This window comes from Ahaetulla prasina, chromosome 8 (assembly GCF_028640845.1).
Source record: "Ahaetulla prasina isolate Xishuangbanna chromosome 8, ASM2864084v1, whole genome shotgun sequence".
Lineage (NCBI taxonomy): Eukaryota > Metazoa > Chordata > Lepidosauria > Squamata > Colubridae > Ahaetulla > Ahaetulla prasina.
Window position 1 is genome coordinate 9,365,296 of NC_080546.1, and position 23,009 is coordinate 9,388,304.

General features: G+C 44.3%; 1 protein-coding gene across 2 annotated transcripts in view; it reads right to left on the minus strand.

Annotated features, from left to right (window-relative positions):
• SLC4A4 (solute carrier family 4 member 4) overlaps window positions 1–22,559 on the minus strand; it is a 238,703-nt gene extending 216,144 nt beyond the window's left edge. For both annotated transcript variants that reach the window (XM_058192187.1, XM_058192184.1), the window contains exon 1: window positions 21,601–22,559. The gene's annotated coding sequence lies outside the window, so the exon portion shown is untranslated. The remainder of the gene's footprint in view (window positions 1–21,600) is intronic.
• Between the last annotated feature and the right edge of the window lie 450 nt (window positions 22,560–23,009).

Sequence of the window (23,009 nt, forward strand, 5' to 3'; positions counted from 1 at the left end):
CATTAAACTAGACATACCCAGTTCCTGCAACCGTTTTAGCCTCCAGTCCCCTAGTAACACGGTTAAGTCAAATCTGGCTTCCTCCTTGACTTTGCTTGTCAGAAGCTTGCATAAGGGGATCATGTGACCCCCGAGACACTGCAACCGTGATAAATACGAGCCAAGTGTCCAACTTTTGATCATGTGACCATGGGGATGCTGCAATGGTTATAAGTGTGAAAAATGGTCGTAAATCACTTTTTCAGTGCTGTTGTAACAAAGATCACTAAACAAATAGTTGTAAGTCGAGGACTCCATGTATTGCCATCTAACAGTAATTCAGATGTTCGCAGCCCTATACAGCTAGTCCTTGACTTACAACAATTGAACCTAAAATTTTCATTGCTAAATGAAACATTAAGTTAAGTAGATTTTGCCCCATTTTTCGACCTTTGTTAAGTGAGTAACAGGGTTGTTAAGTGAATTTGGCTTCCTCACTGCTTGTCAGAAGGTCGCAAAAGTTGACAGCATCACCCTGGAACACTGTGACCGTCATAAGTATGAGTCATTTGCCAAGCACCCGAATTTTGATCACAGGAGCTTGGGGATGCTGCAATGGTTGTTAAGTGTGAAAAACAGTCCTAAGTCACTTTTTTCACGTTGTAAGTCGAGAACTACCTGTAGAATTAGGGCAGTTTCTGTGGAAGGGTGAGAAGATGACTCCTGATTTTTGCAACTATCCCATCTTTAACTTCAACGCAAGATGTTCCATTCAAGAATGTGTTGCATTCGGGTCACGACTGTGACCCAGCTCATGTATTAACTTACTGGATTTTATCAGAGAAGCCAAGACACACACAAAACAAAATTGGATTGGGGCACTGCTGGACTTAAGCCTTATGCAAGCATCGTGGGGCCATGGGAATGCCCAGAAAGTTTACAGACAGGACAGGACAAGTGTTTTAAGTGGGCAGGAAAACTTCATCCACACTTACTTCCAAGCACATGGTTGAAAAAAAGAAATTAATCGCTCACTCATAAAATGCTGGGATTCACAGAACAGAATAACAGAGTTGGAAGGGCCCTTGAAGCAGTGGTGGGATTCAAGTAATTTAACAACCGGTTCTCTGCCTTAATGATTTCTTCTAACAACCAGTTTACCAAATTGCCTTCCATTGAGGACCTGTATACTGCATGAATCAAGAGGGCCGTGAAAATATTTACAGATCCCTTACATCCTGGACATAAACTGTTTCAACTCCTACCCTCAAAACGACGCTATAGAGCACTGCACAACAGAACAACTAGAAACAAGAACAGGTTTTTCCCAAAGGCCATCACTCTGCTAAACAAATAATTCCCTCAACACTGTCAAACTATTTACTGAATCTGCACTACTATTAATCTTCTCATAGTTCCCATCACCAATCTCTTTCCACTTATGACTGTATGACTGTAACTTTGTTGCTGGCAATCCTTATGATTTATATTGATATATTGACCATCATTTCTGTTGTAAATGTTGTACCTCGATGAACGTATCTTTTCTTTTATGTACACGGAGAGCATATGCAACAAGACAAATTCCTTGTGTGTCCAATCACACTTGGCCAATAAGAAAATTCTATTCTATTCTAAAAATTGCTCAGAAAGTTAGCAACCGGTTCTCCCGAAGTGATGCGAACTGGCTGAATCCCACCACTGCATTGGAGGTCTTCTAGTCCCGTGATGGAGAACCTATGGCATGCGTGCCAGAGGTGGCACACAGCACCCTCTCTGACAGCACGCGAGCTGCCGCCCAATTCAGTTCTGCTGCGCATGTGCGAGCGTCTCCCGCCGGCCAGCTGGTCTTCGGGTCTCTGCCGCGCTTGCGTGGGGGGTGTTGTGACTTGTCCTCCCTCCTGTGTGTGGGGCACACGGAGGGGGGCCGTGGGCACACGGAGGGGGGCGGACCACATACAGGGGCACGTGTGGGGGGCCTGCACTCGCATGTGGGGGGGGCGTGCACATTGAATTTGGGGGTTTGGGTTGCAAAGCGCACACATTTGCGCATGCGCTTGCAGTTTGGACACTAGGTCCAGAAAAGGTTAGCCATCACTGTTCTAGCCCAATCCCCTGTTCAGGCAGGAAATCCTATACAGTGTCAGTGTCCGGTCTCTCCTTAAAAACTTCCAGTGTTGGAGCATTCACAACTTCTAGAGCAGTGGTTCTCAACCTTTATAGTGCTGCGACCCCTTTAATACAATTCCCCACGATGTGGCGACCCCAACCGTGAAATTATTATTTTTTTAGGCAGCGATCTCAGCGCGCCTCAGCAGCCGCAGAACGGGGAAAAAAGCGGCAAACTGTTTTTTTTTTAATTTATCGCGCCTGAAGCCGTATTGGCTAGCGATCTGAACTGCTTGCGATTGCCTTGAGGACGGAGGCATTAAAGCGGAGACTCCTCCCCTATTAAGTTTATCGCGCCTGAAGCCAGATTAGGCTAGCGATTGGGAGTGATTGCAGCTGAGTGATTGAGAGGGAGACATCAGAGCAAAGATTTTTCTCTTTTTTTAATTCATCGCACCTGAAGCCGAATTCGCGATTCTTCGACTTGCAAGTATACTTCCCATATTTCCGATGGTCTTAGTTCGACCCCTGGCAAATCGTCATTCGACCCCCAACGGGGTCGCAACCCACTGTTCTAGAGGAAGTCATATGCATTATACTAAGGCCTGGCACCCTACAAGCATGTTGGAAATGAAGCTCCATAACACTTGAAGGTTGTATTGTTATAGGTAGTCCTTGACTTAAAACCATTCACTTAATGACCATTCCAAGTTGCAACAGCACTGAAACAATGACTTATGACCAGTTTTCAGACTTATGACTGTTGCAGCAGCCCGGTCCTCAAGTGATCAAAATTCAGACTCTTGGTAATTGAGTCATATTTATGATGGTCACAGTATCTTAGGGTCATGTGACCACCTCTTGTGGCTTTCTCACAAAGGAAGTCAATGAGAAAGCCAGATTCACTTAACAACTTCTAACTTCTTCATCATCATCTTTTAAAGACCCCGTAATCCCTTGCAGAGTGGAGTCTTGGGCAACTGAATGGAGCTGAGTGTTTACTGGCCGGATGCCTTTCCTGTCGCCAATGGCGAGTTTTGTTCAGCAGATATATTCTCAGTGTGCCCAGAGAGAGAAATATCTGCCTCTACCTAGGATCGAACTCACAGCCTCCTGATTGTGAGATGAGAGGTCCACCGCACCACTCGAGTTACTAACTTAATAACTGCAGTGGTTCACTTAACAACTGTGGCAAGAATGGTTGGAAAATGGGGCCAAACTCACTTAGCAATTGCAATGTCCTTCCTGTTAAAGACTACTTCAACTTCAATCGCAATAATACAAGAGCAAACAATAGATTCAAACTTAATGTTAACCGCTCCAATCTTGATTGCAGAAAATATGACTTTTGTAACAGAGCTGTTAACGCTTGGAATACACTACCAGACTCTGTGGTTTCTTCTCAAACTCCCAAAAGCTTTAACCAAAAATTGTCTACCATTGACCTCACCCCATTCCTAAGAGGTCTGTAAGGGGCGTGCATAAGAGCACAAAAGTGCCTACCATTCCTGTCCTATTGTTTCCTTTCAATATATGTGCTTGTATATAATGTTGTGACAAAAATAAATTTTAAAAAAATTGTCTTGCTTATCAATAGAAATTATCGGCTCAATTGTGGTTTTAAGTCAAGGACTACCTGTGTTTTCCATTTGATTCGTGTATTAATCCACCAGCTCAATTCTTACACAAATGCGCACCCAAAGAACATGGACTTTGGTTTTAATTATCAGCACAAATTCATCGAATAAAGTTTAAGGATCAAGTTCATAAAGGGAGCATTAACCTGATAGCCAGATACCATAAAAAAGTTAATTCTGATCAAAAACTATATGCTGAGGTTAGGCCTGAATAAAGTCTGGCCAATAAGAGATGCCTATGTTACAGGTAGTCCTCATTTAGTAACCGCAATTAGGACTGGTCCCTCCGTTGTTAAGCGAAGAGGTTACCAAATAACACCACGATCGTACTTTATGTTTTTCTTTGCTTTACAGAAGTTGTAAATGCGAGGATTGGTCGCAAAGTCACTTTTTCATCTCCGTTATAACTGTGAGCGGTCACCGTATGAGGCAATCGCTAAACAAAGCCTATCTGTAGGGGGAGACAGGGCTGAGGTTCACACAATAAATGGAGTTGTGTCACATTTGTAAGCAGGAATGTTGAGGGAATGTTCTAACTACGATGAGCTGGTTTTTGTGGCCTCCACTATATAATTTTAATATATTTTCTGTCTCAAAAAAGGAAGAGACTTATTAATTTTAAGCCACCATGGTTAGAGTGATCTAGCACAGCAGAAAATGACACTGAGCTGACCATAAACAACCCTCGAACAAATTAAAATTAAAATTAAAAAAACTGAGGTGTTTTTTCAAGAGGCAACTGGACTTTCTGGTTTTTCTTTGAAGATGTTTCACTTCTCTCATCCAAGAAGTTTCTTCAGCTCTGACTGGATGGTAGGGAATAGAAGGATCCAGCCAGCCAGAACTGAAGAAGCTTCTTGGATGAGAAGTGAAACGTCTTCAAGGAAAAACAAAAAGTCCAGTTGCCTCTTGAAAAAGCACCTTTGGGACAACCATGACCTGGATGATTAACAATCTCCATAGACACTCAGGTGCAATGTTTCAGATTTAAATAAAAATCTGTAGAGCTGCCAGCCTGTACTGCATCAACCCTACTTGAATTGATTGCTAAGCACTGCAAAGGCCTAGTTAAAAGTCCTTTTTCTAAGATTTATCCCACGCAGTATTGATTGAGCAGGGGGTTGGACTAGAAGACCTCCAAGGTCCCTTCCAGCTCTGTTATTCCGATTTACCGCATAGTACCCATTTCGTCATTCTTTTTGACCAAAGCAAAAAAGCATATATATTTTCGCAGGTGTTTGTATGTAGGTCTTTGGTTATTCGGGTTTTCTCCCGCGTAAAATTGGAAGTGTCTTGGCGACGTTTCGACGAAGTCTCATTCGTCATCTTCAGGCTTCAGCTTCATGCTTCTGGGAGCAAAGGAGAAGCACGAAGCTGAAGCCTGAAGATGACGAATGAGACTTCGTCGAAACGTCGCCAAGACACTTCCAATTTTACACGGGAGAAAACCCGAATAACCAAAGACCGACCGACCTACCTACCTACCTACCTACCTACCTACCTACCTACCTACCTATATATATATAGGTACAAACGAGTCCCTAACACGAGGAATGACACCAGACCCACACTCACGAGGTCCACACAGGATGTCACCACCGCACATCCACCCAGAAAGCAGACCCAAACCCACACTGATCATGAAGCACGACCAAGGACCAGAAGCCAGACCGCAGCTGCAACATTAGCCATTTCAAACCCCTCCAATCCATACATGCAGCAGACTGACACCCACTATGAAGATGTAGCACGACCACAAAGCCAAACAACAGCTATGCAGCTCACCAGCTCAAATCCCCCTGCAACACAGACTAAACGGAGCACAAACAAGCCCCCACCAACACAGGACACCCCCAGCCAATCAGAGCACAAACCCCCCCCATCCAATCAGAGCACAGCCAAGCTCCCACCCAATCAGTTCAAACCCCCACTAGCAGTTAAAAGGAAGAAACAGCTGCGATCACACATTGTTCCCAGAAGCACGAAGCTGAAGCCTGAAGATGACGAATGAGACTTCGTCGAAACGTCGCCAAGACACGTCCAATTTTACACTTTTTAGAACAATTCTGTTCTTTTTAGGATGCGTTTGGTGGCTGCAGAGTTGGAGTGGAATTTCAATTGGAAGTATTTGGGGATTAAATTTTGACTAAAATTTAAATTTTGACTAAACTGAGCACAAACAAGCCCCCACCAACACAGGACACACCCCCAGCCAATCAGAGCACAAACCCCCCCCCCATCCAATCAGAGCACAGCCAAGCTCCCACCCAATCAGTTCAAACCCCCACTAGCAGTTAAAAGGAAGAAACAGCTGCGATCACACATTGCTCCCAGAAGCACGAAGCTGAAGCCTGAAGATGACGAATGAGACTTCGAAACGTCGCCAAGACACTTCCAATTTTACACGGAGAAAACCCAACAACCAAAGACCTATATACAAACACCGTGAAAACCTCAGAAAACAAATATATATATATATATATATATATATATATATATATATATATATATATATATATATATATATATATATATATATATATATATATATATATAATGTTTCCTTATCACAACACATCCTTGTAAGAAATCAATTCCCTCCCCTGTTTCTCTTTCCTGTAGCCAACCAACAGGTTAAGGTCACCCTGCTCTTAAAATCTCTACTCAGAGAGCAACTACTATAAGCACCCACGTGCTGCTCCAGCACATCCCTAATTCTCAAGTATTTAAGATAAGGATAGAGCAAATACGGTCTCTATAAATGTGACTGACAAGAGTTTCGTTCACATAACAATGAAAGCCTCGTGAACTGGGCTTCCCTAGCGGGCTAAATTTGGTTAGTGTTAACTCAGCCGATGGCATAATGTGTGTGCGGTATTAATCCAGTTCTTTTGCTCAGGTTATGCAAACCCAGAGAAGGGATTAATTAAGTAACCAAGTTATAAGGACATAGGACAAACAAGGCAGAGAAAGAACCATCTAAAGAGCTGTGGAGATTCTCAAACATCCAGGTCATAGCAATAGCACTTAGACTTATATACCACTTCAAGGTGCTTTTACAGCCCTCTCTAAGCGGTTTACAGAGTCAGCCTATTGCCCCCAACAATCTGGCTCCTCATTTTACCCACCTCAGAAGGATGGAAGGCTGAGTCAAACCCTGAGCCTGGTGAGATTTGATCTGCCAAATTGCAGGCAGCCGGCAGGCAGCAGAAGTAGCCTGCGGTACTGCTCTCTAACCACTGCGCCACTGTGGTTAGTTGTCCCAAAGGTGCTTTTTCAAGAGACCGCGGGACTTCCTTGTTTTTCTTTGAAGATGTTTCGCTTCTCATACAAGAAGCTTCTTCAGCTCTGACTGGATGGTAGAGAATGGAAGGATTTATATTCCTTGCAGGCAGCTGGTCATTTGCATCCTTTTAGAGGGTCGCTGAGGCCACTTGGAGGACACAGATAAACTTCCAACAACTCCCTAAAAAGAATACAAACGACCAGCTGTCTGCAAGGAATATAAATTCTTCCATTCTCTACCATCCAGTCAGAGATGAAGAAGCTTCTTGCATGAGAAGCGAAACGTCTTCAAAGAAAAACAAGGAAGTCCAGTGGCCTCTTGTGACAACCATCTGAATAGTTTTCGACTCTGTGATTTGCCATGCTTAATTTAAATTGTATGCCAACACCCTCTGGTAAGTGGGCAGCTTTCTTTCTAACTTTGAACAGTCGTGCGTTCCTGGCAGTTCCAATTTTCAACTATGGTCAAAAGCAACTTTTTTTTGAGGATAGAAAAATACGGTGCTCCTCTTATCTCTGCATGCAACGAAAAAACTCCGCATACAGAATAACAGAGTTAGAAGGGACCCTGGAGGTCTTCTAGTCCATTCTAACCACTGGAACACCTGGGAGTTTTGGCTTGAACTAACTTGATCACAGGCATTAAGTTTGGATAGAAACGGTATTGTTTTTATATTGTTCATCAATTGTTTTGCTTTGTTATCCTCGCCCATAATTGATTTGAGCAGCTTACAAATATTGTAAATAATATATGAATTCCACTGACAGATAATGCCCATAAAGATAATCCTCAAGTTATGACTACAATTGAATAACAGAATTTGTGTTGCTAAGCAAGACAGTTGTTAAGCGAGTTTTGCTCCATTTTATGACCTTTCTTGCCACAGTTGTTAAGTGAATCACAGCAGTTGTTAAGTTAGCAACACGGTTTTTAAGTGAACCTGGCTTCCCCGTTGAGTTTGCTTGTCAGAAGGTAGCAAAAGGGGATGACATGTCCCTGGGACCCTGCAACCGTCATAAATACGAGCCATTTGCTAAGTGTCCAAATTTTGATGATGTGACTACCAGGTCATTAAGTGTGTAAAGTGATCACAATTCACTTTTTTTCCAGGGCCGTTTTTACTTTGAATGGTCACTAAACAAATAGTCGTAAGTCAAGGACTACCTGTATGGCATATTTTTATAACTCTGGCTGTCTATGCATGCTATGATTCCGGTCCCGTTTCCCCCACCCGTCGTTCCCTTTCAACTACACCACATCCTACCTTTGTGTGGGAAAATGACGCAACGATCATATCTAGTTCAGCAGGTAATATTCAAATTTGCTAAGCAAATCTCCAGGAAATGAAAGGGGAACTTTTCCCCCCCCCAGAAAAATTAATAATTTCCCAACCATTAACATTACTTTAAAAGTATTGTGAAAGAGAATTTCTTGTAACTGATACATTTATATCAGAAGTAAAGGAAGCAATTGTATTTTTTTCATGAAAGGGGTGAAGATTCATTTTCCCTTTTCAACTTAGAGAAAACTGAGACCACGTCTACCTACGGCAGGGGTATCAAGTCTCAAGCCCCAGGGGCCTGATCCAGCCCGCGGGATGCTTAGATCTGGCCCACAGGGCCGCCCTGGAAGCAGCAAAGGATTGGCCTGCGGTGCCTCTGGCGGTGAAATCGGAGCGTTAATACTTTTACCAACATTTACACACATTCTTTTAAATAACGCGGCCTACAAGCTCCAACAACTTCCACTTTAAGGTAAATGGGGATTAAAGTAGATAGTACATATCATTTATGCTCATCAATTCCGGGTTAAATAAATGAGTTTACTTGATCAAAGTATTTATTCCCTAGGGCAGGGCTTGGTATTTAGAAACTTTTGTGCCACTTTTAATGGCGAGATTCACAGTTTATTCATGTTTAGTTTTTCAAAGTTCAGCTATCACTTTCTCTTCTCTTCTGCTGTCTCCAAGGTAGTGCCACATCCAATTCTTACGTACACAACAGTGTGAAGTCACATCTCCCGGTTCTTGAGTTGGTGTTCATCTTCATACACATCAAGTACTTCCCAAGAACCTAAGATAGTGATGACGAATCTTTTAGATACCGAGTGCCTAAAGTGCAGAAAAAATAATTGCTACCAACCTGCCTTCCATTGAGGACCTGTATACTGCACGAATCAAGAAGAGGGCCGTGAAAATATTTACAGACCCCTCGCGTCCTGGACATAAACTGTTTCAACTCCTACCCTCAAAACGACGCTATAGAGCACTGCACACCAGAACAACTAGACACAAGAACAGTTTTTTCCCCCGAAGGCCATCACTCTGCTAAACAAATAATTCCCTCAACACTATCAAACTAATTACTGAATCTGCACTACTATTAATCTTCTCATAGTTCCCATCACCAATCTCTTCCCACTTATGACTGTATGACTGTAACTTTGTTGCTGGCAATCCTTATGATTTATATTGATATATTGACCATCAATTGTGTTGTAAATGTTGTACCTTGATGAAGGTATCTTTTCTTTTATGTACACTGAGAGCATATGCACCAAGACAAATTCCTTGTGTGTCCAATCACACTTGGCCAATAAAAAATTCTATTCTATTCTATTCTATTCTATTCTATTCTATTCTATTCTATTCTATTCTATTCTAAACTCCGTGTGCGCGCATGCCCAAACTGAAGGTGTGCGGATGTGCAGCAGACCAAAAGGCAAGCTGGCTAGCGGGAGGTAGGGCATCCCAATTCCGACAGCACAGCAAGAGGTAAGATCTTTTTCTTTCGTGAGCTTCTGTTTCGTTGTTTGCAGGGAAACAGAAGTTCATGAAAGAAACGCCATGGGGATCTGACCTGGGACAATGGTGCATGTGCCCGCAGAGAGGGCTCTGTGTCAGGGGTGAAATGTAAAATTTGTTACTGGTTCTGTGGGAGTGGCTTGGTGGTGGTGGGGTAATGTGACTGGTGGGCGTGGCCAACTTTTTTTTTTTTTTACTTTTAAAAGCATTTTTTCTACAACCTCTTCGGCCGAAGAGGTTGTAAAAAAATGCTTTTAAAAGCTTGTGACGATCAGGCAACTCAGCTGGGATCGTCACAGGAGCCTTTTAAAATAATTTTTTTCTACAACCTCTTCGGCCGAAGAGGTTGTAAAAAAATGCTTTTAAAAGCTTGTGACGATCAGGCAACTCAGCTGGGATCGTCACAGGAGCCTTTTAAAAGAATTTTTTTCTACAACCTCTTCGGCCGAAGAGGTTGTAAAAGCCACTGACAATCCCAGCTGAGCCGCGCGATCATCAGAGCCTTTTTTTTTCTTTTAAAAGCATTTTTTCGCCCAGAGAAAAAATGCTTTTAAAAGTTTTTTTTAAAAAAACTCTGATGATCGCACATGGGGGGGCCAGGGATTTTTGCTACCGGTTCTCAGAACCACCCACTGCGTTCGCTACTGGATCGGGCGATCCGGTTTGAACCGGAAGCATTTCACCCCTGCTCTGCTTGCTACCTCTGGCACGTGTATCATACATTCTCCATCACGGACCTAAGGTGTCATAATGTACCGGTGGAGAATCTGTGCAGATCAAAACAGTGTGACCTTTTGTAATTGACGGGTGTAAATTTTTGTCAATGTGCAGTTATTATGATTATTTTCCATTCAAAAGCAAAGATTAAGGATGTTTTGAAAAAGAACATAATCAGACTCATTGTTCATGATAAAAAAACTCGTCTTAGTCAACGCTTTTCTATTTAACGTTAAGTGTCCTCGCTAGCAACACTTGGAGGACAATATGTTCTACAGGTGAACTGTCCATCTTAATAACAGTAACAACAACAGAGTTGGAAGGGACCTTGGAGGCCTTCTAGTCCAACCCCCTGCCCAGGCAGGAAACCCTACACCATCTCAGACAGATGGTTATCCAACATCTTCTTAAAAATTTCCAATGTTGAAGCATTCACAACTTCTGCAGGCAAGTCGTTCCACTTATTAATTGTTCTAACTGTCAGGAAATTTCTCCTTAGTTCTAAGTTGCTTCTTTCCTTGATCAGTTTCCACCCATTGCTTCTTGTTCTACCCTCAGGCGCTTTGGAGAACAGTTTGACTCCCTCTTCTTTGTGGCAACCCCTGAGATATTGAAACACTGCTATCATGTCTCCCCTAGTCTTTCTTTTTATTAAACTAGACATATCCAGTTCCTGAAACCGTTCTTCATATGTTCTAGTCCCCTAATCCTCTTTGTTGCTCTTCTCTGCACTCTTTCTAGAGTCTCAGCATCTTTTTTACATCGCAGCGACCAAAACTGAATGCAGTATTCCAAGTGTGGCCTTACCAAGGCCTTATAAAGTGGTATTAACACTTCACGTGATCTTGATTCCATCCCTCTGTTTATGCAGCCCAGAACTGTGTTGGCTTTTTTAGCAGCTGCTGCACACTGCTGGCTCATATCTAAATGGTTGTCCACTTCAATTATGAGACTGTGAAAGTGTCTCTCCCATTCTGAGCTAAAAGCTATTTTTCCCACCATTTTCTTCAACTCTTCCACTGCTTTCTTCTGCAATGGTTCAAACTCCTCTGCTGTCTCCCAGTTGTTACAAAATCAATTCCTAAATCTTCTCACATTCTGACATCTGCTCACCAAAAATTTTAATCTTCCCCACCGGCAAGCTCATTATGAGAAGTTTTGATCTTACGTTTCTCTGATATTTTTATTTAGCCCAGCTTTTTCCTTTCTCTTGTTTTCCATCAGCTTCATTTAACCTGCCTTCTTCTCTTTAGATATCCACTCCAGGTGGGCTGCTGCCGGTTCGGACTGGTTCAGGTGAGCCGATAGTTCCGACCACCAGCTGGACCCACCCACCCTCCCCGCCGACAAAGGTGGTATACAGCAGGTTCTGACCAGTTCTGGAGAACCGGTAGCGGAAATTTTGAGCAGTTCGGAGAATCTACCTGATCCTGTTGTTAGTCTCTCTAATCCCCATACCTTTTACCGTAAACTGTCTACCGTTGGACCTTTCATGTTTCTTAAGAGGTCCTTAAAGGGGGCCTGCATAAGCCCACCAGCGTTCCTACCACCTCTGTCCTACTGTTCCCAATTATATGTAATCGTTCTATGTGTTTATGGCTATGTTATATCCTTTTTTTGTGCCAACTTTTTTCATGTGTCCATGTCTATGTCTATTCTGTTACTTGTTTTCTTGTACTTGTTGACAAATAAAATAAATAAATAAATAAATAAACTGGTAAATATCACCTCTGACTGGCCCCGCCCCCATCTATTCTCTGCCTCCTGAGTCACAGCTGATCGGGAGGGAATGGGGATTTTGCCGTATCCTTCCCTTGCAGTGGGGAGGGAATGGAGATTTTACAGTAACCTTCCCCTAGAGTGGGGAGGGAATGGAGATTTTACAGTATCCTTCCCCTGGAGTGGGGAGGGAATGGAGATTTTACAGTATCCTTCCCTTGCAGTGGGGAGGGAATGGAGATTTTACAGTATCCTTCCCCTGCCACGCCCACCAAGCTACATCCACCAAACCAAACTGGGGAAAACCAGAGCCTTGACTATACGCACTTTTGTTGGCAGGGTGATGTCTCTGCTTTTTAGTATGCTGTCTAGATTTGCCACAGCTTTCCTCCCCAGGAGCAAGCGTCTTTTAATTTCTTGGCTGCAGTCCCCAGCTGCGGTGATCTTGGAGCCCAGGAAAATAAAATCTGTCACTACCGCCATTTCTTCCCCATCTATCTGCCAGGAATTGAGAGGGCCGGATGCCATGTTCTTAGTTTTCTTAATGTTGAGTTTCAAACCAACTTTTGCATTCTCCTTCACCCGCATCAAGAAGCTCTTTAGTTCCGGGGTCTCCAACTTTGGCAAGTTTAAGGCTTGTGGACTTCAACTCCCAAAGCTGGCTGAGGAATTCTGGGAGTTGAAGTCCACAAGTTTTAAAGTTGCCAAGGTTGGAGACCCCTGCTTTAGTTCCTCTTCATTTTCTGCCATTAGAGTGGTATCATCTGCATATCTGAGGTTGTTGTTATTTCTCCCGGAAATCTTAATTCCAACTTGTGATTCATCTAGCCCTGCCTTTCTCCTGGGCTAACCAAATATCCACCATTAAATCAACAATATATGTTCCGGAGAAAATATTGGTAATGCCAAAGACCCAAAGGCAAAAAGATAAATACGTAGTAAAGATAACTAGATATCTCTTCCAGAAGCCTATCAGGAAGACAGAGTTGCAAAGAATCAGAGATAGCAGATTTTATTTCTGCCATCGATGTATTTTATGTCTCAATATTTTGTATTTAAAAAGAATACAAAGCAGTGCGAGTTAACCTCCTGTATTCAACTCTTGATGATATCAGTCACTTGAAAATCAATCTTCCCTGATTAATGCAGAGGGTAATGTTGCCCCTTGATCACTCTAGATCACACCAGAGAGTGACAAGGCCTTAAGAAGTGACCTTTATAAGTTATCTGATATCAAAAAACATAATGTAATTTAGATTAATGGGAGTCACAGGAGGAAAACCCAAAGTGCAGATGGTAGATAAGTCTTTAGATCAAGAGCAGATGCAATCATTAACACAGAAATTCAGACGACTCCAACCGAAAGCCCGAAGTCCGCTATGCCATAAACCCTACGGGTACGGCATAAAAATTACAAAGCAAAAATAGTTACCTAATTGGAAGTGGAAATAAATCTAACTGTACGATCAAGAAATAATATGGGGAAAATTGAGCTACCTCCCAGCTCACAGACCGAGGAAGCCTTGGACAAATTCCAAAACAGGGGATTGGCAGGCTAACAAAGGATAGGCTTATTACAATATTACGACGATTTGGGTGGGGGAAAAGACACACACACACACACACACACAGAGAGAGAGAGAGAGAGAACAAAAGAATGTTAAACTAGCAGGTTGAGTGGGTGGTGATGACAGCTTTGGGTTAGCTTAGAGCCAAGGACGTAACAGGTATCTCCGAAGAAAGGAAAGAGAGGGGCAGGTTAAGAAATGTGTCCTGTATAAAGGCTGTGTGGACTACATTTTGTTAGCCTTATGACAAACCGCAGGGATTTCACGCAGCTTACGGAAACAGGTCTTCCTAGAATGGAGAGCTGATGTCAGTTTAATCAACCCAAGGCAGTTTGATGTGTTTGCATTCCATTTGTTCTTTCTAAATGGGAACAGGTTTAAAATGTTAACCGGAGATGTCATGTCAAACAATCCAACCGCTGAAGAGAAAATAGCAGACTTGGTCTAACTTTGCGCACAAGCTAAACCAGCCGAAGCCAGAAAAACTCGGTTTTAGAAAGACTGCATGAGTGGTCACCCGGTACGGTTACCTCCAGCTATGCAGGCAACAAGTTGGCCTTGCCACTGATGTCGCCACAACATGGTAACACCTGAGATAGATATCAGTTAATTTAGGTGTATCTGGAGCAACCGGTACAATTCCCTTTCCCTTCTGTTAGAACGCAAATGCATCCAGCTTTCACTGAAATGGCACCACTCTATTTTTTCTGCATTAAGCAGTGGCACCTATAGGCAAAGTTTTCCTGACAGATAAGAAGGATCTTCAAATGCCTCAAAATAAAGCCTAAAGTCTAGTGATTAAGGTACCAGGCTAGAAACCAGGAGATTGTGAGTACCAGTCCTGCAAAGAACTTGCTACTCTGAGCTTGGTTGCTTTCTTGCAGACGTTTCCAAACTAGGTAACATCATTAGTGCACTGCTGTTTAGCCCTGAACTACAAATATTCTCTTATCAGTTCTAGTCCTGTTTTAGGCATGAAAGACAGCCAGGTGACTTTGGGCCAATCACCAGGAGTCTTTGAGTTTCAGTCCCGCCTTAGGCATGAAAGACAGCCAGGTGACTTTGGCCCAATCACCAGGAGTCTTTGAGTTACAGTCCCGCCTTAGGCATGAAAGACAGCCAGGTGACTTTGGGCCAATCACCAGGAGTCTTTGAGTTACAGTCCCGCCTTAGGCATGAAAGACAGCCAGGTGACTTTGGGCCAATCACCAGGAGTCTTTGAGTTTCAGTCCCGCCTTAGGCATGAAAGACAGCCAGGTGACTTTGGGCCAATCACCAGGAGTCTTTGAGTTTCAGTCCCGCCTTAGGCATGAAAGACAGCCAGGTGACTTTGGGCCATTCACAACCCAACCCATCTTACAGGGCTGTTGTGCTGAGGAAAACGGGAGGATGAAGGTATGTTTGCCACCTAATTTGTAAAAATAACAAAAGTAGAAATACAAATAAAAGCTGGTAGTTCCATATCATGAATGAGTCTCCCACGTGTGCCTCATTTGCACTCAGAACAAACAGTGCCACCTACTCCATGCACAATCCCTGTGCCCTATTTCTCCCAAGTGCCAGTCAAACAGGTTCTGAGAATAACACAGATTCCTATGAAGTGTCACATTCATGCAAAGTGCTTGTGGTTGGCATTTGAGTAAATGCCCCGGGGCTCAAACGCCTTATCAAAAAAAAAAAAAACCCCAGCTAGTTAAGTAGTCCTGCAAGGGCAGAACTCACACGTGCAGAAATGCATCCATTTCTGATTGAATCAAAGCATGCTATTTGTTACTTTCTCAAGCAGTCTCTGCATGGTGTTTCCTGAAAATGAGCCATAATTACTCGCAGAATTTAATCCTTTGGAGATTATAATCGGGTTCCTGAAAGTCAAACTGGATAATAGCCCAGGCAGCTTTAGTTCGGTTTTAAAGCAAAACTAACATGGAGACATTCTTTTTTTTTTTCCTTTACAGACCAAGCTGTAGTTAAACGGAAGTACTAGGTAGAGCAACTTTCTCCCACAGGGTGCTCAACAAGTATCTTCGTGGACGATAAGCTTGCTGGAAGTTTTGAGGGTTGCAATCACAACACAGGTTGGATCAGTGGTGAAATCCCTTTTTTTTTTTACTACCGGTTCTGTGGGCGTGGCTTGGTGGGCGTAGTTTGGCTTGGTGGGTGTTGGCTTGTTGGACGTGGCACGGGAAGGATACTGCAAAATATCCACTCCCACCCCACTCTGGGGCCAGCCAGAGGTGGTATTTGCCGGTTCTCCGAACTACTCAAAATTTCCGCTGCCGGTTCTCCAGAACCTGTCAGAACTTGCTGGATTTCACCGCTGAGTTGGATGGACCAGTTGGGGAAGGCTGGTTTTTGAGGAAAAAGCCAGAATGGGGACAGAGATATGTCTTTACCTGTAACATTCACAATACTGAGCAGTAGCAATAGCATTTACATGCCGCTTCATAGTGCTTTACAGCCCTCTCTAAGCAGTTTACAGAGTCAGCCTATTGCCCCTAACAATCTGGGTCCTCATTTTACCCACTTCGGAAGGATGGAAGGCTGAGTCAACCTTGAGCCATTGAGAATCAAACTCCTGGCAGTGGGCAGAATTATCCTGCAATACCACATTCTAACCATTGCGCCACCATGGCTCTTCCATGGTGTTATCTTCCGAAACAAACCATTTCCCAGCAGTGGGACTGTTAATGGAACCTATAATGGGACTCACTGAGACTGCTTTATTTTACTTATTTATCATTTATTTATTTAACCTTAATTTATTTAGCATGCTGGCTGGGGAATTCTGGGAGTTGCACAGGTCTTAAAGTAGCTGAGGTTGAGAAACGCTGCCATGTGGCATATCATATGTGAACTTACAATATATGTTAGTATTTCACCTAGATTAATAAAACACACTAAAACAGAAATGTTAAAAAGATCTATATTCAAATACCAATGTCTAGGCCATCTAACCACTGAAGCACGGCATCATTTACATGAAAAAAAAACCAGATACTGGACTGGTATAGGGGTCTCCAACCTTGGCAACTTTAAGACTTGTGGACTTCAACTCCCAGAATTCAGCAAAGCTGGCTAAGGAATTCTGGGAGTTTAAGTCCACAAGTCTTAAAGTTGCCAAGGTTGGAGACCCCTGGACTGGTAGATGCCCTCAGCTTACAGCCAGTCAGGATTGGTCATCATTTTGGACTTCAATTATTTATCAATTTCATTACATCTATGTTCCACCCTTTCCCAGGACAAAGAAAGACACAGGTTGGCCTAGAGTTAAAGGGTATCCATGGAGCATCAAAATATCAACTTAGCAGTTGTGAATGCATAATTATGGTCAACATTTTGATTTTATTTTTTCATAAACCACCCACCCTCCGAGATACCTCTGCTTGGACTCCTTTGTGGTGAACCCCAAGATGTCTTTAAGATCTGAAGACAAAAGTCAGCTTTGAACATTCTAATTTTCGGTTTTTTTACTGAAACAAGCACCACATTAAGACAAATGGCTATGGAGATTCTCAGTCATCCAAGTCACTTTTGTCCCAAAGGTGCTTTTTTTTCAAGAGACAACTAAACTTTCTGGGTTTTTTTTGTTTTTGAAGATGTTTCGCTTCTCATCCAAGAAGCTTCTTCAGCTCTCAAGAAGCTTCCTCAGCTCTCAAGCTGAAGAAGCTTCTTGGATGAGAAGCGAAACGTCTTCAAAGAAAAAACAGAAAGTTCAGTTGCCTCTTGAAAAAAAGCACCTTTGGGACATTAAGACAAATGACTTTTTTAAAGAGGAAAACAAACACACAATAACTCCAGTTTAAAGCAAAAACAGCGCCTGTTTTAAAGACCCATTAAAGTAATTCTAGATGCAACCATGATAATCCCTCCAAACAGTTAACTATGATCTGCAGTCCAGCTAGTCCTTGACTTACGACCCACAAGTGAGCCCAAAATTTCCGTTGCTAAGTAAGACGGTTGTTAAGTGAGTCTTGCCCCCATTGTTCGACCTTTCTTGCCATGGATGTTAAGTGAATCACTGCAGTGGTTAAGTTAGTAACACGGTTGTTAAGTGAATCTAGCTTCCCCATTGAATTTGTGTGCCAGGTTACAAAAGGGGATCCCATGACCCTGCAGGACAGTGCAAGCATCATAAATAGGAGTCTGTTATCAAGTGTCTGAATTTTGATCACGTGACCATGATGCTGAAATGGTCAAAGTCACTTTTTCAGTACCCGTGTAACTTTGAACAGTCACTAAAAAAAGTTTGTAAATTGAGGACTTCCTGCAATCAAAACCTCTAAACATTCTCTTCTTTCTTGCTTACAGCATAAAGCATGTACTCTTTTCCTAGCTCTTTCTTCCTAATATGCCTTCGTCATGTACCCTGATTAAAACAACTAACTGCAAGGCTAGGACCCTACTGTAAATTGTATAGGTAAAGGTAAAAGTTCCCCTCGCATATATGTGCTAGTCGTTCCTGACTCTAGGGGGCGGTGCTCATCTCCGTTTCGAAGCTGAAGAGCCAGTGCTGTCCGAAGACGTCTCTGTGGTCATGTGGCCGGCATAACTAAATGCCAAAGGTGCACGGAACGCTGTTACCTTCCCACCAAAGGTTGTCCCTATTTTTCTACTTGCATTTTTTACGTGCTTTCGAACTGCTAGGTTGGCAGAAGCTGGGCCAAGTAATGGGAGCTCACCCCCATTACGCGGCACTAGGGATTCGAACTGCTGAACTGCCGACCTTTCAATTAACAAGCTCAGCATCCTAGCCACTGAGCCACCCTTCTAGATTGTATAGCTTTCCCAAAAAATGCTTTATCCTTAGTTACTCAGAGACAACATTTAGATTCTATCCACACCTCAAGTTGTGAGAAAGATGTAAAGTATGTATCTTTTAGTGCCATCTTCCAAAAGATGTCCCGATTCACAGATCACAACAAGCCAAAATATGATTTAAGTTTTGATTATTGTACATTATGATGTGAACCAACTACAACTTACTCAAAAAAGCATGATTAATCAAAACGTTATTTAGCATGAGTCTAGTTTAATGACCCACTGCTGTATAATTAATTCCTCCAGTCATAGCTGCACACATAAACTCCATCCAATATGCTATTGACACCTTAACAGTTCTTCTGCCTCAGGATCAAATCGAAGCTTACAGGGGCAGCTGATTTCTCCTGGCTGATTTCAACCTGGTGGATCACTTCCACCAATAATGCTTCTACTAAAAAAAAAAATATCATAAGTGTGCTTTAATTTTCCTACAAAATGAAATATGCCATCTCACATAGGGAAAAATAAACAATTGAGAGGAGAGAAAAGAAACAGAATGGAGCAAATATTTCTGCCTGTAAGTGTTCAGTTCATGGGAAGGAAGGAAGGAAGGAAGGAAGGAAGGAGGAAGGAAAAGGAGGAGGAGGAGGAAGGGAAGGAAGGAAGGAACAAAGGAAGGAAAGAAGGAGGAGGAAGGGAGGGAAGGAAGGAAGGAAGGAAGGAAGGGCAGAAGGGAGGGAGGGAGGAAGGAAGGAAGGAAGGAAGGAAGGAAGGAAGGCTTTTCATTTCTAGATTCTTATTTTCATGACTTCTATCCTGCTCAAACGACAATCTGATTTTCCCCCACGCATCTTTTCCAAAGAGTAGCACCAAAATATGTAAGCTTTTTTTGCAACTTACGGTATATACGAATCTATTCCAGTTGAAAAGAAATTTCAAACTTTTCTCCCAAGTTCCAGCCTCACTTACTTTTTCACTTACTGCACTAATTTGATCTTGCACCCCATATATGCCCCATATATGCCCCTTCCAGTCTCAGCTTCCTCTTACTCTAAAGACACTGCAAATTTTCCCTGTCATCTTTTCCCACGCCTTTCTCCAAGCAGGTTTCAAGAGTTCTTGCATCACAAGAACCCACAACTATAGCCGAGGGCAAGAAGCAACGTAGAAAGTGTAGTTTTCCAAGCCATTTGCCTTCAGGCGGAAGGAAATGAACTCCGACAACCCCTTATCCCCTACCTGAAGCATCTGTGGACAACTAACTCCTAGCATGCAAAAGCAGGGGCTGCATTCCCACAACCAACTTAAACCTGATTACTAACCAATCCGACTTCAAGGCTCTCATCCTATACGGCTCACCCATTATCCCTAAACCACCCAACATGAAACCCAACAGAGGTCAACGCGAACCGAGAGGAGCAGTCAGGTCACAGACCCGACTTGGCTGAATGTGTCTTGTGAATGCAGCCAGCAGGCACCTTCTGCAGAGGGCCAAACAACAGGTGTGGGCGGAAACCCCCCAACTCGGCACCTGCCAGCACCTGGAATCCTGCATCCATTACAAATAAGGGGTTGAGACTTTGGGGGAAAAATGCAAGGAAGAGCAAATAAGATGATTAAGGGTCTGGAGGCTAAAATATATGACGAACGGTTGCAGGAACTGGGTATGTCTAGTTTAATGAAAAGAAGGACTAGCGGAGACATGATAGCAGTCTTCCAGTATTTATGGGGCTGCCACAAAGAAGGGGTCAATTTATTCTCCAGAGCACCAGAAGTCAAGGCAAGAAGCAATGGATGGAAACTAATCAAGGGGAGAAGCAACCTGGAATTAAGGAGAAACTTCCTAACAGGGAGGACAATTAACCAGCGGAACAGCATGCCACCAGAAGTTCTGGATGCTTCATCATTGGGTGGGTTTTAAGAAGAGACCGGACAGCCACTTGTCTGAAATGGCATAGGGTCTGCTGCTTGGGGGGGTGGGGTTGACTAGAAGACCTCCAAGGTCCCTCCCAGCTGTATTCTGATTCTGATTGATCCGATTCACAGCTCTACCAGAACCGGATCGCAAACCATCATTAGATGGCAGCTAATGATCTGGCACTAGGCTACCATCTGGTAAGTGCTTGGGGTTTAGCAACTGTGATACGGTAGCCTCTTGAAATGATATAGGGCAGCGGTCACCAACTGGTGGTGGTCTGCGAGAAAATTTTGGTGGTCCGCAGAAAATCTGTTTGTATTTTCATACTGCACCTCAAATATGCACCAAGACAAATTCCTTGTGTGTCCAATCACACTTGGCCAATAAAAAATTCTATACTATTTATCTTTTTTTTTAATTAAAAAAATTCATATTAGTGGTCCACGGGATTTAAAATTATGAAGTTTAAAAACAGTCACATCAATTGAAAAAACTTAACATAAAAATAAAATTATGAATTTAGTGGTCCCCGAGGTCGAAAGGTTGGTGGCCTCCGATATAGGGTCTTCCGCTTGAAGGTGGCGTGGGGGGGGCTGGACTAGAAGACCTCTAAGGTCCCTTCCCAGCTCGATTCTGATTCCTCTCGGTTTTCCCACCTCGCAGGGTTGTCGGGAGGACGGAACAAAAAAAAAAAAAAAAAGGCAGCAGCCGGAGCACGAAGCAAAGGCGAGACCTGGTTTCCCCCCCCCCTCCCCCCGGGCGAGGAAGCAAGCCGGTGGGGAGTTCAGACAGGGCGAGTTTGCGGCTGAGGAGAAAAGCCGCCTTCACACGACACGTTGTTGTTGTTGTTTTTTTTATACACAAGCATCAACATAAATCAGCAAAATATCATATATATGAGCAAAAGTATATAATAATTGTATTAATTTGATATAACGAAAGGAAACATTAGGACAGGAACGTTTGTTTAGCCAAGCCGGGTCAAGCTCGGGTTGCCTCCCACGCCACATACACACAACCTCGGACGGGTCAAGGAGAGAAACCAAGAAAGCCCATCACCCCCTAAACCCACCAACCAGCCCCGCGGAGCCAAAACGCCTCACCTCCTGAGCTCGCTTTTCCGCCGGTCGTCCAGCTTGGCGGTTGTTCGGAGCGGCGGCGGCGAAGGCGACGGCTTTCCTCCTCCTCCTCTTCCTCTTCTTCTTCCTCCTTTTTTCTCCTCACGCGACCCTCTTGAGGGGCTGAGGGAGCGCGCGCGCGGGGGGGGGAGAGACCCTTCCTCAAGCCGAGAGTCCGAGGACGCCGCGGGGGGGCGAGGAGGCGGTCCGGCACGAGGGCAAAGCCGAAGCCGGGCTCTTCTTCTTCTTCTTCTTCGCTAACTCTTTCCTTCCTTCCTTCCTTCCTTCCTTCCTTCCTTCCTTCTTTCTTTCTTTCTTTCTTTCTTTTTCTTTCTTTCTTTCTTTCTTTCTTTCTTTCTTTCTTTCTTTCCTTCCTTCCTTTCTTTCTTTCCCCCCTCACTCTCTGTCGCTTCTTGGCAACTTTTCGGAAATCCGGGCAGGCAGGCTGAGGGGAGCCGAGGGAAGCGAGCTCGAGGCGGCTTCCCCCACTAGACGACTTTCTTCCTCTTCCTCCTCCTCCTTTTTCTCCTCACGCGACCCTCTTGAGGGGCTGAGGACCCCCGCCTCCTCAAGCCGAGAGGCCGGGCTCGGCCAAAGCGCAGCGAAGGCGCGCGGGTCGGGTTCCTTGGCTCGGTTGGCTTAGTTAGGTCGTTGACCGGCTGACGGGCGAGCGAGCGCCTCGCCGGCTTTCTCCCAGCTCCGGAGTGGGGGTCCGTGCGAGGTGTCGGCGGGGCCAGCCCCACTTTTTTTTTTTATTTAATTTATTTCCCCGCTGCCCCCGGGAGCTGCTTTATACTCCCTCCGGCGATAGCCGGCGGCGTGGAGATTGGGGGAAAAAAAGCCTCGTCCCGGGGAGGCGGCTGAGCAAAAGTGTCCTCCCCCCCCACACACCTCAACTTTCCCCTCCCCGGTGCGAGGTTTAAAGCCGCGGCCGGGCGCTGCGGGGCCGTCCCCCTTGCCTTCGTCCCCTCCTCCCGGATCCCATTCCCCACCCCGCGCCAGCCCTCGTGTTACAGCCAGGAGCGTCACGGGGCCCCGGCAGGAGGAGGAGGAGGAGGAGGAGGAGGGAGAAGGGAGGAGCCAGGCAGGCCGTGGTCCGGCTTTCTGGTGTGACGAAGTGGGGAGAGGGGGGGGTGTCGGTCGGTAGAAGCTGAGGGGGGAAAAAAGGGAGGGTATCCCGCTCCGTCGGTGGGTGGGTGGGTGAAAGGTTTGAGGGGAGGGAACGGTGCCGGTTCTGTTTTTTTTGGGGGGGGAGGGTGTTGGAGGGGGGGCTGCTGGGTCCAGAAGGCGAGAGGAAGGGGGCGGGTGGGGGGGTAATAATTTCTGAGCAGGTGCTTCGGAAAAGCCGCCCACCTCCCACCCCGGGAAAAACTCTACCAACTGAGTCCCAAAGG